This window comes from Nycticebus coucang, chromosome 11 (assembly GCF_027406575.1).
Source record: "Nycticebus coucang isolate mNycCou1 chromosome 11, mNycCou1.pri, whole genome shotgun sequence".
NCBI classification, from domain to species: domain Eukaryota; kingdom Metazoa; phylum Chordata; class Mammalia; order Primates; family Lorisidae; genus Nycticebus; species Nycticebus coucang.
Window position 1 is genome coordinate 87,749,493 of NC_069790.1, and position 18,901 is coordinate 87,768,393.

Genomic DNA, 18,901 nt, shown 5'->3' on the forward strand with positions numbered 1-18,901 from the left:
CTCAAAGAAAACAGATTAAAAACAATATAGCTTTATGTGTGAATAATAGGAAAAAAATAGAAAAGAAACAGACATGAAAATGTACACCTAAGCATTTAACAGAGTGGGACTATTTGAGATATCCTACTGAAAACTGTCATGGATGGTTAATGGTTAATATATTCGGAGAAGCAGTCCAACATCAACTTATTATGCATATTCAATCTACTTGAAATCATAAAATGAACCAAATACAATAGAATCTCTGTATGCTGACCATCTGAGAGCCTGTAACAAAGTGGTCCTCATATGGAGGTAATCAACATAAAGAATTTCCATTGAAAACATGTGCGGCATGTCTGGTCTACAAAAATTAGGTCAACTTAAGGAAGTGAGCAATGCTGGTAGGTGGTCAACTATGGATGTTCTACCATACTATTTATTTGATTAATGAAGTAGAATGTGTGGGTGAGAACAGTGACGTTATGTGGGAAGCCTTTTCTGAGTACTACGTGGGGCTTTCCTGTGAATGTGAACTACAAACCCACTAGGATTCAATTTCTAGGGCCACTCAGCTGCTGTGTCATGCCTAGTTATTTTCTCAAAACTAAAAAGGTAATTCATATCTTCTAAATTTATGACAGAATTAAAACCTAAGTCTTTCCAATTTTTACTCAGAAGTTGTGAACTTGGCCTTCTGAATATTGAACATAAAAGTGACTTACCCCAAAGAAGACACATGTGGAATTTACTAAATATTTTAAAGTTCTCATATGTATATTCTTTATCATGGCCAGAGAAAGGCTAAAAAGTGTTACTCCTTTTCTTTTGGTATTTTAAGGTATTTGTACAAAATGTATTTGATAGAGCAGGCATTTGTTTTTAATAATAATAACACACATTATATTCAAAATAAGGGATACATTACATACTCCAAACATAAAATTTTAATTATCTGGACTAGTCCTTCTCTTCACAGTGTTACAGACACAAGAATGGATGTACCTAACCTACATTTAGTAAGTTACATTAATAAATACTTATCAGAATGAAAGTTTACTTCCTTTTGGCTATAATCTCAGCAAAATGTTCTTAATATTTTTAATTTTTGATGCCTCCTAAGTTTTTTGAGCAAGAGTTACCTGGCAAGCATATTTAATAATTTAATGGTTAGGTAATAAAGTGAATCACTGGTTCCTAGTCAACAGCCAGATGTTGAGCATCATTCTCTTTTAGCATTTTGGCTGCCTACACCTGCTGACTTCAGGCGTAGGATGGCTGCTTGGTCCCAGTCTCCGAGACATACTCTGTATTTCCACTTGTAACCTGTCTATTAAGATGCAAAACCCTCAACTAGGACAGGCCAATATCATAATGAGATTTCTTTTTTCCAAATTTATTTCTGCTGAATAGCACTGTCTGGTTCATTAGAAGGAAAGCCAACATAGATTTTACTAGTAACATAAGGAATTGTGTGGAAGGAACCTGAAGAAACTATCATCCTCTATCTAGTGTACCCCAGTGTTGTTGCAGGGGGCCCTAAGAAACTGACATCTTGTAATACTATGAAATTGGTCCAAGCCTTAATCCAACACAGATATCACAAAGAAAAGAAAGAGTTGGGCTTATAGTAATTTATGTGAAACTTAACCCTTACTTGTTTCATACCGTAAGTTCTAGGAAGGCAAGAATTGTGTCAATTTACTCACCACTATGTCCCCCCCACCCACACAAAACTTAGTCCACAACACATAATTAGCATGCATCTTTTTTGTTACGGAAAGATTTACAAAATGGGGCAAAATTATGCTATGATTTATACTTTTGCAATTAAGAAAAACTATTCTCATATCCATTGACCATACCACTTGCGAGAAAGATGAACTATAACACAGTCCTTTAAATTTATTCTTTCAAAACTTCTTGTGGAGGAGGCCATTTTATTATGATAAACACTCACAAAGCACTTGCTACAGAGGTCGCCAAAAAAATGTAGATACATTTTAAGAAAGGAAAAAAACTGGACCAAAATTGTAATACTCAAGTCACATTTGACTTCTGCAATTACAAGAGGTGCTCAAATGTGACTGGTACTCATCTTTTGTTGTTAGTATATACTGAGTATTACGATTTTAATACAGTTTTGTTCTTTTTGTCTTTCTTTTTGGTACCCTCTGACTATGTCAGTCACTGCACTAAACACTGCTTAGATGTGACATAGCTGAAGGAGCTTGTGAGGTGACATTATTATACTCTCCATATTACTCAAGAGAAAACTGAGGCACAGAGTTCCAGTCAGTCAGCAAAGTTTTATTGAAGACAAAACTGAAGGTCAGAAAGCATGGCTTAAGTTGAACTCTTAGCACTATGCTACACCACTTTTCATGGGGTCTCCGGGTACCTCTCAAACAAACCTCACATAAGCAGTTCAATAAGATTTGTTCACCTACAAAGCTAGGAAAAGATAGTACATGTATGTATCCGATGACATTGAAACCCATCGTATTTTATATTTAGGTGCATGTATGTATATATTTATCTACATTAGCATAGTCTGGATCCATTTCATGGAAGAGAAGGAAAGAACACTACCATTAATAATAAAAATAGCTGCAAATATTTGCCAATTATTTATGTTAGACACTGTGATGAGCATTTTTCATGCATTATTGATTTAATTCTCCCCCAGATTTTGGATAGGTTCTATTTTTTTCCAGACAATAAAATTAAAGATTAGGTGAGCTGGCCATTTTTGTGTGTAACAGGATACTTAAGGCTTCATGAAAAAGATGAGCAGTATGAAAGGAAGTCAGGACCCCAGTGCTTTGTCCTGAGGAACTGTAAGGATGAAGATTCCATTTCCTGGTATGCACAACCTATTGGAGAAGTGAGGAGCATGGTTTTGGACATGTAAACTGTGAGGTGCCTTTCAGATCATCCAAATTACAGGGATATTACAAGGAGGAAGGAAAAGTGATGCACAAATGAGGGGACTGGCACAGATGAGGGCACCGAGAGCTCGTTCAGAATGGAAGCCTATCAGTGTGGACAGACTTTCTCAGCTGTGAAAGTTCTCTTCTGATTGCCTGTATTTCCTCAGTAGGTAGAATATTTGACTAGGGAGAGATGTTTAAGATTGGTGAAGAAGGAAAAAATAAATAAATAGGACATGCTCAAGTTAAAAAACTTCTTCACAGCTAAGGGTACCATAACTAAACCAAACATCCAGACTTCAGAAGAGGAGATGTTTACATGCTATAAATCTGACAAAGGCCTGCTAACTAGAATCTATAAAGAATTCAAGTTAATCAACAAGAAAAGAGCAAACAATCCCGTTTATAAGAGGGCAAGAGACTTGAACAGAAACTTCTCTGAAGATGCCAAATGAATGGCCAACCAACACATGAAAAAATGCTCACAGTCCCTAATTATCAGAGAAATGCAAATCAAAACCACTCTGAGATATCACCAAACTTCAATGAGATTAGCCCACATTAAAAAATCCCAAAGCTACAGATACTGGAGAGAAGGAAACAGTTTTGCACTGCTGGTGGGATTGCAAACTCTGAAAAGAAGTATGGAGGATCCTCAAAGCACTAAAAGTCAACTTTCCACTTGATCCTGCAGTTCCATTACTAGGCTTATACCCAGAAGAAGAAAATGATTTTACCATTTTACCATAAAGGCATTTGCACTAGAATGTTTATTGTCATTCAATTTACAATTATCAAGATGTGAAATCAAGTCAAGAGCCCATCAATCCATGAACAGATTAACATATTGTAGCATATGTATACCATGGAGTACTATTCAGCCATAAGAAAAAAATGGAGATTTAACATCTTTTGTGTTTACTTAGATGGTGTTGAAACACATTCTTTGTAGTAAGGTATCACAGGAATGGGGGGAAAGTATCCAATGTACACAATACTAATATGAAACCAATATATAAAGAAAAACATAAATATATTCTAGTGAGGGAGAGGGGAGACAAGTGAGAAGGGAAGGGGGAGGAGGGAGACAATTGGTGGGATCTCCTCTAATGTGCACAACATGAAGTGTTCAGCATGTCTGCTGGGTGATATGCTCAACTACAACTTGAACTTTACCTTAGAAATGAAAACATTGTAACCTAAACATTTGTACCCTCATACCAATCTGAAATTAAAATATATAAAAGATTGGTGAGAAAGGAAAGAAGAGGATGCAAAGAGAGATGGAATAAATCTTGAACATGTCATTGTATTTCTAAGCATGGCCAGCAAGAGCCAACTTGAGTCTCACAGGTTCATAGAAACCCCTCTGCTTTCTATGTGCACATACAGACTACAGTTAAGTCTAAATAGGTTTGATGGACACACTATTTGAAAGTGTGAATAAGAGCATTCAAAGGCTATTAATAATGTGGGCAATGATGATGATGATTTTTTAAAAAGTTGGCCTTATAGTGCTGCTATGGTTTGAACATCCCCTTCAAAACTCATGTTGAAACTTAACCCCCAATATGGCACTATTGAGAAGTGGGTCTTTTAGAGGTGATTGGATCATGAGCACTCTGCCCTAATGAAAAGATTAATCTATCCTTGGATTCAGAGGTTAATGGGATAATGGGGAGGAGAACTTGTGGCTTTATAAGAAGAGGAAGAGAGACCTAAAATAGCACATTAGTACACTCAACCCCCTTGCTATATGATACCCTGCGCTGTCTCTGGACTCTGTAGAGTATCCTCAATAGCAATAAGGCTCTCACCAGTTGCTGCCCCTTGACCTCGGGACTTTCCAGCCTCTAGAACTATAAGAAATAAATTAATTTTTTAAATAAAGTACCTAGTTTCACATATTCTATTACAAGCAATGGGGAATAGGCTAACACAAAAATGCATACTATGAGAAGGAAGAAGCTATTCTAAGCACTTTAAATAAATTATTTATTCATCTTAATAACCCTATGTGGCATATTTTTATTGCCATTTTATAGTAAATTGAGGCAGAAATATATGTAACTTATTGAAGTTAACAGCTAGTAAATAGTGAAGCACTATGGTATCTATTGAATAAGGAGAGAATTAAGAAGGTGAAGTATGAAAGTAATGAAGTAGTAGAAGACCTAATTAATTGTGGGTCCCAGGGGACTAAAAAAGAACAACTGCTACAAAATCTCAAAACTGCAGATGCTGGCATGGATGTGGAGAGAAGGGAACACTTTTACAATGCTGGTGGGACTGCAAACTAGTACAACCTTTTTGGAAGGAAGTATGGAGAAACCTCAAAGCACTCAAGCTAGACCTCCCATTTGATCCTGTAATCCCATTACTGGGCATCTATCCAGAAGGAAAAAATCCTTTTCCCGTAAGGACACTTGCACTAGACTGTTTATTGCAGCTCAATTTACAGTCACCAAAATGTGGAAACAGCCTAAATGCCCACCAACCCAGGAATGGATTAACAAGCTGTGGTATATGTACAACATGGAATACTATTTAGCCATTAAAAAAAATGGAGACTTTACATCCTTGGTATTAACCTGGATGGACGTGGAAGACATTATTCTTAGTAAAGCATCACAAGAATGGAGAAGCATGAATCCTATGTACTCAATTTTGATATGAGGACAATTAATGACAATTAAGGTCACGGTGGGGTTGGGGGAAGGGGAGAGCAGGGAGAGAAAAAAGGAGGGAGGGGCAGGGAAAGGAAGAGCAGAGAGAGGGAAAAAGGGAGGGGGTGGGGCCTTGGTGTGTGCCACACCTTTTGGGGGCAAGACACGATTGCAAGAGGGACTTTGCCTAACAAATGCAATCAGTGTAACCTGGTTTATTGTACCCTCAATCAATCCCCAACAATAGAAAAAAAAAAAAAGAACAACTCCTAAAGATGAGATCTTTTAAGAGGTAAATTAGAAAGCATTGGGTGGAGAGTGAAATGCTTCAAATTAAAGATGATAAAGGAGGGCAGGTATTTGGAATGATGAGGTCTAGAACAATCATTTAAAAATGTGACTAAAGTAATAGAGTTCAATGTTTCCAGAGGAAAAGAGACAGAGAAGTGAGAGAGAAAAGTATTAGAGATATTATTTGTGGAGGTACTGAAATCACCAAAACACAATGAGTTTTGGGGAGAATGACTTATATCCAGACCTTAAAATAGTCAAAGAATACAGGTAATTAACACTAACTTGGTGAATGATGGGTCAGAGGGTTCCCAGATTTAACAAATAAAAGCACAGAAGTCACAAATGCATTTACATTTCATATTTTTTTAAATAGTGAATATTTTTATTATATCTCAAATATAGCATGGAACATACATATACCAAAAAATTATTTGTGTTTATCTGAATTTCAAATGTAGCTAAGCATCTTGTATTTTCTCTGTCAAATCTGCCAATGGAGAGAGCATGTCAATCCAGATTGGTCCTACTTACAGACTGATTTCCAAAACCAGATGGGATAGATCTTTACCTGGAATATTACTTTAAGCAAATATAATAATGAGTGAGTTTTACCAAGCCAAAATTTTACTCCTGGTTGGATAAATTAGAGTAAATGTATTTCATGATCCTATGATAATATATTCATATGAAAATATAAATGCATATGGCACTTTATGAATGCAAAAGTACTTTAACATCATAAACTGCATTCTAAAATTTTTATATGTATAATAGGATATCAGTGGGCAAGCTCCCTGATCATCTCTCTGTTGTTAATTCAGTTTAGTGAATAAGTACAATTATGATGACAGGAAAACAGCCTCTGCATTATCACAAATCATTTTTCATCTTTGATATAAATGTAGAAAGATTTATCTCAGTAATTTCATAGTTATATTTAAAACAAATTTAGTATTATGTTTGAAGTAATCCTCATAAAAACAATAGGCCTAACAATTTGGAATCAATATCACAAAAATGACTGTCATTTAAATATGGCTTTTTTTCTAATGCTATCTCATGCTATTTTATCTTTAATTTAATCCTTATTGTATTATGTAGACAAAATTATAAAAGATAGGAATGTATGTATAAAAAGAATAGAAATCTAGATAATTTCTAATCAATTCAACATACAGATATATTCTAATTTTAGTTATATGGTGATTTTATAATCTATTAGAACTTTGTGTTTTCATATTATCAAACTTTTTCTGTGACATACATAAGTGATATAAGATTGTATATTACAAAAAAGTTTATAATAAATATTTTTTAAAATTGAACTGTATAACTTTTATTTTATTTATTTATTTATTTTTATTATTATAATTTTGTTTTTTTTTGTTTTTTTTTGTTTTTTTTTGTTTTTGGCTGGGGCTGGGTTTGAACCCACCACCTCTGGCAAATGGGGCCGGTGCCCTACCCCTTTGAGCCACAGGTGCCGCCATGAACTGTTTAATTTTTAAAAAGATCTTACATTTGAAACACTAGCTTTCATGAGATGAGACATTAGTCAACAAAAGAGGGAGATTCCTGAAAGACAGGAGACACTCAAAAAAAAAGGATGAGCTCAACAATTTTCCTAGTTTACTATCTGGAAAGAATTTCCAAACTGTGTTATAAAGAAAGCAAACTGAGGTAGAGTTTCACAGACTCCCTGAGCTGACTGAGCTGGTTTAACAGTACTGTATAGTAACACCAAGGTGGTTAGGGTTCATTAGAAGAATATACTCGGAACAGTTGCAGAGAGAGAACTCCAGAGATCTGCAGGTGTCTTTCTCAAAGTATTCAGCTAAATTCTGATTAGCACATGCATGCCAGGAAAATATTCAACATAGAGAAAGAGCCACACAGATGATTATAAGTAACAGTGGCAAGTTCCCATACAAAGCTAAGAATAGTGTCATTCTCTACCAGCCATACTGAAAATTGAGTAATTCATGTGTGTTGGATAGAAAGCACAGAAGAATCTTACCTCAATATGAGAATTAGCTCTAGATCTAGCACTGCTCTAGTCCCATCTAAAAGAAATCTTTAAAAAATGACCTCAAAATATTTCTTTCCAAGTAACTAAATTGTATTCCAGAACAAAGTAACCCACAACTATTTGAGTATGTATAACTTTAATAAAAATGGAAACCAGCACAAAGTTTTCTACCAAGTACAGACTTTTAGCTATAGCACATTCAAATATGATAAATTATAAATGGATTCTCAAAGTGAAGAATATTTCACCATTTAAAGTCACACAGCCTTTGTCCCTACTGTATGATAGTAGCTAATGTAAAGGTATCTATGCATCTGCGCACACTTTCATGTGGATGTCCATAAGAATAAGGACCCCCTGATGTCCCCAAGGAGCATCAGATTGCCCTCTGAAGCAGAATTGGAATATAACACATTCAAGATCACATTCAAGTTACACGGTATCGTCTTAAAGAGAGAAAGGGGCTTCCCAGTCAGCTAACAAACGGAATGAAACCTGATGAAGGTGATTCAGTTACCCAGAGAAAAAAAATATGTGGTCTATCAAACAGAAATACCCCATATCAACAATGAAAACAGTGTAAAATTGCCCAGCAAATGTCCCATTCAAGACCTGTCCAAGGACGAAGAGGCATAGCTTGTATCATATGGCCTTTGTGGCTCTTTTATCCCTATGGAGGAGATGAATTCACTCATCTGTCACAGGTGCTGTCATTAGACATTTGAGTGACTTTGTCAAATGGGGCCTTTATTCTGATTCCAAGCCCATAACAGAACTAACCTGTAAAGATCAAATGTACTTGCCAGAGGACACAAATTTGTAGTACCCTGGTGGCTGCATTTCTCACTGGAAATTAATATAATTTACATGTTTCTTTTGATCTGGGTTAATGTAAATTTATCCCTGAAAGATTAATCCAATATTTGATATTCTAGAAAATGAGATTTTTTTTCAATATGTATTTATGGGTTAGTGGGTTAGTGAAAAAGAAATAGGGGATCATGGTTTTTTTGTTTGTTTTTGTGGGGGTTTTTAACACAGAGTCTCACTATGTCACCCTTGATAGAGTGCTGTGGCATCACAGTTCACAGCAACCTCAAACTCTTGGGCTTAAGCAATTCTCTTGCCACAGCCTCCCAAGTAGCTGGGTGGCACCTGCCACACACTCAGCTATTTTTAGAGACAGGATCTCACTGTTGCTCAGACTGGTCTCAAACCTATGAGCTTAGGGCAATCCACTCACCTTGGCCTCCCAGAGCGCTAGGATTACAGGCGTGAGCCACCATGCCAAGCCCAGGATCATGTTTATAAATCTGTCAGAGAATACGTGTATGAAATAAATCTGAATAGCAATATGTCTTCTAATTTTGAAATATTAAATTAAATCTGGCAATAAAATTTTTATTTCTCTGAGTGGTAATGAGCCTGGGAAAAAAGCATAAAATATTTGAGAGCTTTGAACTTAACTAGAAAGAATTAAACTACTTCAGATGAAGCAATTCCACCAAATTGTAATTGTTTTATGTGACACTTAAAAACATTTATTATTAAAAAAAATTCTGGACCTGAATATAGAATGTGGATTATATCTGCTGTGTAATTGGTCATTTCTTTTTTTTTTTTTTTGAGATATTCAAATTTGTTTTATTTTACTTACATCAAAGCAAAGAAAGTCAATACAGTGCCCTAGTGGTTTTGAGAAGATCATGCCATTTATAAAAGGCTGAAATTATTCCCCAAACACAGTTTCCACAGTGGGAATATATGATGTATTAGAGTCAAAATACAGTTTATGTAAAGGCCATAATTTGTCTTGGCCAAGTGGTGATTTCAAGTGAAATATCAGGAGTTTAATCTTTCTCTCACTTAAGAAATATATATATTTAAGGATAAGATTAAAATGATATAAACTACAGGTATTAGATTAGCTTTTGTAACATGTAAAAACACATTTTAAATGAACATTGAAAATCTGGCTTGCCTCGTAGTATTTCTTAGATTTTAATGATTGCATGTGGCATCTCATGAAAGGCAGGGTGAGCAGGATCCCTGGAATAACCCTCCTGGGTCAGAGGATGTGAGGCCACAGAACACAGGCCAGGTCCTCAGAAAAAATCTTTGTCTTTCACAGCTTATGTTGTTACTCGGGGTTCCTTGATTTCCCACAAACTTTGATTACTCATTTCAGACGATTAAGCAAAACATGGATATTTCCAAGAATATGGCAGAAATCAATCGATTATTTCAAGTGCTAATTGGAGAATATCTCCAATGCCTGTTTTCAGCAAAAACACAAGGAACCTCAGGTGAGATGCTGACCATTCTTAGCTCTATACTATGAAAGAAGGTGAAGCATGAAATAAAGATAAATACGAAAAAACCTGTAGTCAATCAAATAAGTTGTTTTTTTTTTTGAGACGGAGTCTCACTATGTCGCCCTTGGTAGAGTGCTGTACCATCACAGCTCACAGCAATCTCAAACTCTTGAGCTCAAGCAATTCTCCTGCCTCAGCCTCCAAAGTAGCTCGGACTACAGGCTCCCGCCGCAAAGCCCAGCTAATTTTTTGTTGCAGTTGTCACTGTTGTTTAGCAGGCCTGATAAACCTGGCCAGCCTCACTGTATGTGGCTGGCGCCCTACTCACTGAACTATGGGTGCAGAGCCCAAACAAGTTTTTGGATATCCATGACTATAAGCACTCAGCTTAACTGGTTGTTAATTTGTATTGCTTAGACCAGGGGCACAGGCAATTTTCAATGGTGTATTATCCTATCTCAAATACTTTGAATATTAATTCCTGCTTCCATTCTCTTTGAGTGTGCATTTATTAATTTAGCAAATATTTATTTGCAATAATTGTGGCTATTTTTCCCAAACTCACTCTTAACTTAACTCATCTTTAGCCACAAGGCAATATGTTCTAGACTAAAGCCTTTCCCACATTTTATTCCACATTCCTCCTCAACTTAATAATGTGTTTGGTTATTAACAAACAACATTCAGGGTTTTTGAGTAGCTCTTTGATAAAATAAGTCCCCTGATGGAGGAGAGAAAGAGGGGGACTCTCATCTGATTTCTAATCTAAAGTGATAAACCTATTCTTTTCTGAAAATCTTATCTTAAAATTTTCTCACCATTTTCTCCTCCTAAAATTTCCTACTCTATCTCCCCAGTCACTGTAGCTAAGATAGTTAAAGAGGAATAAATCCATATAAATGCCTACCATCTAGAAAGTCTTTTCTTATTTATTTCTTATTTATCTCAAATGAAGCTTTAATAGCTAGAATTTTAGAGAGTGCAGCAAACTGAAATAAAAGATTGAAGCAATTTATTTTTTGTATTTTTGAGAGGGTGGGCAGGCTAGAAAGTTCTGTTTCCCCTCACACTGAATGACAGAATGATCACTTCTTTTAACCCACCCATCCCTGCTTTTCCTTTGACTCATCCCGGATCTCACTGAAACTGAGCAAATAACTACATCAACGTTACAATGCCTGTAAATATTTTGATTAAGTACTGCATTAAGAACAACCTAAAAGCTAGCATTTCGTAGAATCTTACTCTTGTTGATTTTTAACAAGGATGTGAGAATAAATTGTGGGTGTACAATGTTAATATTTAAGTAAATAAGAAAGCGAAAAGCTAAAAAATATCTGTTTAAGAAATAATTAAGCTAAGTCCCTGCTGCTTCAAAGTTCTAATATTTCAAATATATTATATTACAGCTATAATTTTTTGAAACAATCTGGATATTTTTGGAATGATTACTCAAATGAAAGAAAAGTTTACTTGCGTGTATACAGATTGTCTATGAAATAAATTTTTTAGGTTTATTTTAGCAATATCATAAAAGAATGTTAATATTAATCATAACTTCAAAATGTTAATATTAATCATAACATTAAAAGGCAAAAAATATATTACAATGCCAGAAAGCAACTGCAGAAAACTGCATATTAGATATATCTAGTAATATAATATCAAATATCTGAATCCCTCATAGGTTTGCCTAGGTTTCTGCAAGATGTTTAACAAAATCTACTTTCTTTGTTTTTTATAACCTTTACACAATGTTTTCCAAGATATTTCTAAGAATGGAAATATTAAACATGATGCATTGAAATAATGGATACAAACTTTGAACACAATGAAATAATAGAAATGAAAATAAAACTTGAAGAAAATAGGAAAATATAATTTGTTAAGTTTGTTAGATTTAAGGTTTGAAAAATTTACATTTCTCTATACTTTGATTTTGGCTAACAGAATAAGCTCTCATTTTAGAAAGAGTGATTATTTTGCAAATTCAATGAAATAGAAACCAGATGTACTCTAGAGAAGATCAATAGGGCTGAAGCTAGTTCTTTACAGGAAAAAGAACCCAATAAAATAGATAATTTTTGACAAAATTGATCCCAAGAACAAAGAAGACATAAACAGTATAATGAATTAAAAATGAGAAATAACCACACATAAAAAAGAGACTAAAAAGATAAGCAAATGTTATCAATCATATATTCATGATTTTGAAAACAAAATTTATAAATTCCTAAAAATGTTGCATCAGAATTGACTCAATAAGAAATGAAGAGTTTGAATAATCCTATGCATATATTTGATACATATTCACTTTTCATGCTGATGATAAAAATGCTTAAGAGGAAAAAATTAAAGATTATATCCTCTGAAATCTTCCTAGAGCCTTAACCTCAAGGTTGATAGAACACAATTAATTAACAATGTAATGCCTATGGTCATGATTGACATGATTTATTTAGGTATATTTTCAGAGAGCTCTACTTTCTTTCCCAAAGAGAATGTAATTAAGGGTTCATATTACCCCAGTGATGTGCTCAGAGGTGGTTTAAAAATCTTCCCTCTTTTCTCCTTCCTGCTCCCTTTGCTTTTTATTTGATGGGTTCAGAGTTTCTTGTCTGAAAAACTACAAAAGCTCTTTAACTGGTCTCTTTCCAATGACAATTAATCATTCAATTAATTAATTTTTAAATATTATAAGATATTTGCCTCGTGCTCGCTTCGGCAGCACATATACTAAAATTGGAACGATACAGAGAAGATTAGTATGGCCCCTGCGCAAGGATGACACACAAATTCGTGAAGTGTTCCATATTTAAAAAAAAAAAAGATATTTGCCTCAAATTACTGGACTAAGGTAATTTAAATCTGTTAAGACACTTGACCATGGTTAGCTTCTAGTGATGAAGCACTCTTATTTTTTCAGATCTGTTTTTTTCACAATAGAAACATAAGTATATAAATATATATGTATAAAATAATATAAATTCATTTCTAAAATGTAAAACAATTATAAATATACATCCACATTTATTTTACATATACACTTACATAAATATATGTGTATAATACAGAAATATAAAAACAACATAAATATGTGTGTATGCATATTTATGCATATGCAGTCATTTTCAAAATATTCAAAGAAATCCAACCTCATTAATTCTTTTTTTCTTTTATTAAGTCAGATACACATAGATCATGAATACATTTATGCATATGTGGGTACAATGTGCTGTTTTTTTATACAATTTGGAGTGCTTACATCAAACTAATTAATATAGCTTTCGCCTCATTTACTTGATTATTGTGTTGAGACATTTATGTTCTATACTTGATAGATTTGACTTGTACCCTTGCAATATGCTCCATAGGTGTAGTCCCACCATTTACCCTCCCTCTATCAAACCTCCTCCCTCCCCTCCCTTCCCACTCCACTCCATTTCTCTCCTTTATCCTGGGCTATAGTTGTGATCTATCTTACATAAGAAAGTGTGAGTAAAGAGGGACTTTACCTAACAATTGCAATCAGTGTAACCTGGCTTATTGTACCCTCAATGAATCCCCAACAATAAAAAAAAAAAAAAAGTGTGAGTAAATATAAATTGGTTTCATAAAAGTACTGAGCACATTAGATACTTTTTCTTCCATTCTTGAGATACTTTACTTAGGAGAATATGTTCCAGCTCCATCCATGTAAACATAAAAGAGGTAAAGTCTCCATCTTTTTTAAGGCTGCATAGTATTCCATGGTATACATATACCACAATTTATTAATCCATTCATGGGTCTATGGGCACTTGGGCTTCTTCCATGACTTGGCAATTATGAATTGAGCTGTAGTGAATAATCCGGTGCAAATATCTTGTTGCAAAGTGATTTTTGGTCTTTTGGATATATTCCTATAGAGGAATTGCAGGATCCAATGGCAGGTCTATTTTTAGATCCCTGAGTATTCTCCAAACTTCTATCCAAAAGGAACATATTGGGTCCATATTGCAGAAGTGTTCTCTTTTCTCCACATCCACGCCAACATCTGTAGTTTTGGGATTTTGTTATGTGGGTTACTCTTACTGGAGTTAGATGGTATCTCAAAGTGGTTTTGATTTGCATTTCTCTGATGATTAAAGATGATGAGCATTTTTTTCATGTGCCTGTAGAAGCATCAGAGAAGCTTCTGTTCAAGTCTCTTGCCCACAATGAAATGGGATCACTTGTTCTTTTTTTTATTAATATGTTTGAGTTCTCCATGAATTCTGGTTACCAGACCTTTGTCAGAAACGAAACCTGCAAATATCCTCTCCCATTCTGAGAGCTGTCTACTTGCTTTACTTACTGTGTTCTAAGCAGTGCAGAAGCTTTTTTGTTTGATCAGATCCTAGTAATGTATTTTTGGTATTGCTTCAATTGCCCAGGGGGTCCTACTCATAAAGTATTCTCCCAGGCCAATTTCTTCAGTGTTTCCTCTGCACTCTCTCCAAGTGTCTTTATAGTTTCATATCTTAAGTTTAAGTCTTTTATCCAGTGAAAGTCAATTTTTGTTAGAGGTGAAAGGTGTGGGTCCAGTTTCAGTCTTCTACAAGATGCCAGCCAACTCACCCAGCACCATTTGTTACATAGGGAGTCTTTCCCCCAATTTATATTTTTGATAGGCTTATCAAAGATCAAATGATGATAAGTGTCTGGTTTCATCTCTTGGGTCTCTATTCTGTTCCATACATCTACCTCTCTATTTTTGTGCCAGTACCATTACCATGCTGTTTTGATAACCATAGATTTATAGCATAGTCTGAAGTCTGGTAGAGTGACTCTACCTGATTTGTTTTTATTTCTGAGTAATGTCATAGCTATTCGAGGTTTTTTGGTTTCGATGTAAAATGAAGTGCTAGTTTTTCCATATCTTTAAAGTATGACAGAGGTGCTTTAATAGGGATTGCATTAAATCTTTACCTTTTTAATTCTTTTTTTTTTTTTTTTTTTTTTGTAGAGACAGAGTCTCACTGTACCGCCCTCGGGTAGAGTGCTGTGGCGTCACATGGCTCACAGCAACCTCTAACTCTTAGGCTTACGCGATTCTCTCACCTCAGCCTCCCGAGCAGCTGGGACTACAGGCGCCCGCCACAACGCCCGGCTATTTTTCTGTTGCACTTTGGCCAGGGCTGGGTTTGAACCCGCCACCCTTGGCATATGGGGCCGGCGCCCTACTCACTGAGCCACAGGCGCCGTCCTTAATTCTTAATAAAACCTATAAAATTCAATGTTTTCTTGTATTAAGATAGAAAATATATTCATTTATTACTTCTTTGCAATAAGTACAAGACAAAGCAAGAAAGCAAACTAATCCCTAAAGCAAACAAATGAATTTTTTGTTATACAAAAAAGTCCTAATGTGTATTTATTTGAAAAATTAACTGTTTATAAAACTAATATTAATGAATAAATATGAACCAATAAATTATGTCAGATCACCTAATGCAAAATTTTAGTTTTGATACATTAGTATTTTTATGCTAAATAATCTACTATTGCATCCTAAAAAATGAGAATCACTGTGTCATGAGATAAACTTACAGAATAAAAAAATATATATGAAATGAAAGGAAACATAATTCAATACATACATCTTTTTGATAATGGGTCAGAAATGTCATCTTTTTATATATATCATAACAAACATCAGTGTCTACTAGATTTAAATTGAAGTTTCAATGACAAATTTTTGTTTTAAAATAATGATTCTCCAATGAACAAATTATAGAACACTCTTAGATATCTTTATCATCCAATTAAATCAAAGTTAACAATGTTACTGTTCATGTTCCTTTTATCTAAGAAGCATGAATTAAATTCTTCTTCATTAATGTGTTTGAAGAAATAATTTCATACAAAGAACAAGACAGAATAAAAAAATAAACACACAAATCCCAAGTAACATATCCACACTCAAAAAATGCACAATGGAATGATTTAATATATTCCAGTCATAAATCGTGAACATAGTCTGTGCAAAAATTATTAAAGGAAAGAAAGACAAATATTTAATGACAAAATGCATGCATATTCATTGTTATGACATAATGATGTTATATGTATCAAATGAAATTAATATAAGATGATATGACTCTTTCATCACAGCAGGCAAACTAAAGTTTAAAAGAAAACTGCATATGGATCAAGGTATTTGGTGTTTAAAGGGCAACTCAGGTAATAGCAATACAAAAATATTTATCTTGAACTAAGATTTTAATAACTATATAATCAAAGGTATTTTAAAATGGCTTATTATTTTAAAAATATTCACTAAATTTAAAAAACATTCCTATTTTTTTCTAAAAAGTGTGCTTGACTATATCTAAAGGGATTTCTTTAGTCATTTATAATCATTGCTACATTTATGTAAAGGATGCGGTGAAAGAAATCCTACAGTTGCCACATACTGCACAAATCTTATTTTAAATAATTCTCTTATAAATGCTAATAATTTCTTGTTCTAATATAAATATCTGCTTTCAGTAGAATGCCTTCCTATCCATGGTAATATGTTTAGATTTTCTCAAGTTAAAATACCATATGCCAAAGCAAAAACTTATTTTCAATTATGTTGTAGATGCAACAATTTTCTATAAAATATACAGTATTACCTAAACTATAAAATGTGTATTTCTTATAACAGAAATATATACAAGATCCTAAAGAAGTAAATTTATTCATTGTTCATTTCTTTCTCAAAGATCAGCTCCATTCTGTCTTAGCTGTAGCTGCATACTTGTGTGTGTTTATTGAATAAGAAAATTTTGTTTTATGGGCAAAAATAAGGTATGTAAATTATTACACAAAAAATATATATTCAGTGTGGGATACTGAAGTACAAGATATATATATAAATCAGTTTCATAACAGTTGGGCCCTTTCTTTAAAAAAAAAGTATTTTATTAAAAGGAAGGATTTATTACAGAAATGTTTTAGTAACTTTATAATGTTGTATTGATGTGATCTACGGTCTGCTAAGTTTAAAAGTTATTAAATTTTATCTTATCATAACCCCATGATCCTCTCAATAGATTCAAGGAGAAAGCATTTGACAAAATTCAATTCACTCTCATGATAAAACCCAAGAAACTAGGAATAAAAAGAACTTTCTCACTCTAATAAAGGATATCTATGAATAAAAATAAACCCTGATACTTAATGATAAAAGACTGGTTGCTTTCTCTTTTCAACCAGGAACAAGACAAGGATACCTATGCTTGTCACCTCTATTTAACATTGTACCGGAAACCCTAGCCCAGACAAGAAAAACAAATAATGGCATCCAGATTGGTAACAAAGAAATAAAACTATCTCTATTTGCAGATGCCATGATTTTGTACAATGAAAATCCTAAGGAATCCACTGAAAAGCTATTAGAACTAACAAATGAGTTTAATGAAGTTGCAAGATACAAGATCAATAAACCAAAAAAATTGTATTATTTATTTTCTTTCCTTTTTTTTTTTTTTTTTTAAGACAGAGTCTCACTTTGTCCCCTTCGGTAGAGTGCCATGGTGTCTTAACTCACAGCAATCTCGACCTCCTGGGCTCAAGCGATCCTATTGCCTCAGCCTTCCAAGTAGCTGCGTCTACAGGTGCAGGGTCTCGCTCTTTCTCAAGCTGGTCTTGCACTCCTGAGCTCAAGCAATCCATCTGCCCCAAACTCCCAGAGTGCTAGGATTACAGGCATGAGCCACTGCACCTAAAAATAATATTATTTCTTAAAACAGCAATGAGCAATCCAAAAATGAAATGTAGGAAAAATAATTCCATGTATAACACAAGAAAAAATAAAATACTTAAGAATAAATTTAGCAAAAGAAGTACAAGCTGATATCCTACAACTCCAAAATATTATTGAAAGAAAATAAAGATCTAAATAATTGGAGAGAGATCACATGATAATAAATATGAATATATAATTCTTTTGAGGTTGCAATACTCCCAAGTTCATCTGCAGATTCAATAAAATCTCTATCAAAATACCACCAGAATTTTTTGCAGAAATTGACAAGCTGATTCTAAAATCATGTGGGAAATCAGTGCACCCCAAATAGGCAAATACATCTTGAAAAAGAAAAGCAAAGAACTAAGTTGGAAGACTTAAACAATATCTAATTTCAAAATGTACAACAGAGCTATAGTTATCAAGGCAGTGTGGAACTGGCCAAGGTAGACATAGATCAATGGAGTAAAACTGAGAGTCCAGAAACAATAGACAAAGACCAGTGGAATAAAATTGAGAGCAAAGAAATAAAGTCTTTGACTTTCCACAAGGGTGCTCTAAGACAATGAAACAGCAATAAATAAACTGATCAACACATGGTGCAGGAACCACTGGACATTCACATGCAAAAGAATGAATCCAGACTCCTTCACAGTGAACACAAAAATTGATTTAAAATGTATCACAGAATAAACATAAAAGCTAACACTATAAAAAGACAAATAACCCAATTTAAAAATGGGCAAAGAGCTGAATAGACACTTCTTCAAAGAGGATTTACAATAGCCAATTAATACATGAAAAGACGCCAAGCATCATTACTTATTAGATAAATGTAAATCAAAACCACAACAAAATAACACTCCACATACACTAAATGGCTAGAAGCTAAAGCATGGACAATAACAAGTTTTGGTGAGGATATGGAC

At 34.1% G+C, this 18,901-nt stretch overlaps 1 protein-coding gene and 1 non-coding gene across 2 annotated transcripts in view; one reads left to right on the top strand and one right to left on the bottom strand.

Moving 5' to 3' along the window:
- TFEC (transcription factor EC) overlaps positions 1–18,901 on the bottom strand; it is a 184,669-nt gene that overhangs the window by 86,764 nt on the left and 79,004 nt on the right. The gene's annotated exons all lie outside the window — the stretch shown is intronic.
- On the top strand, positions 12,929–13,035 carry LOC128560483 (U6 spliceosomal RNA). Its single transcript, XR_008372981.1, has one exon. It is a non-coding gene; the product is annotated as a U6 spliceosomal RNA (small nuclear RNA).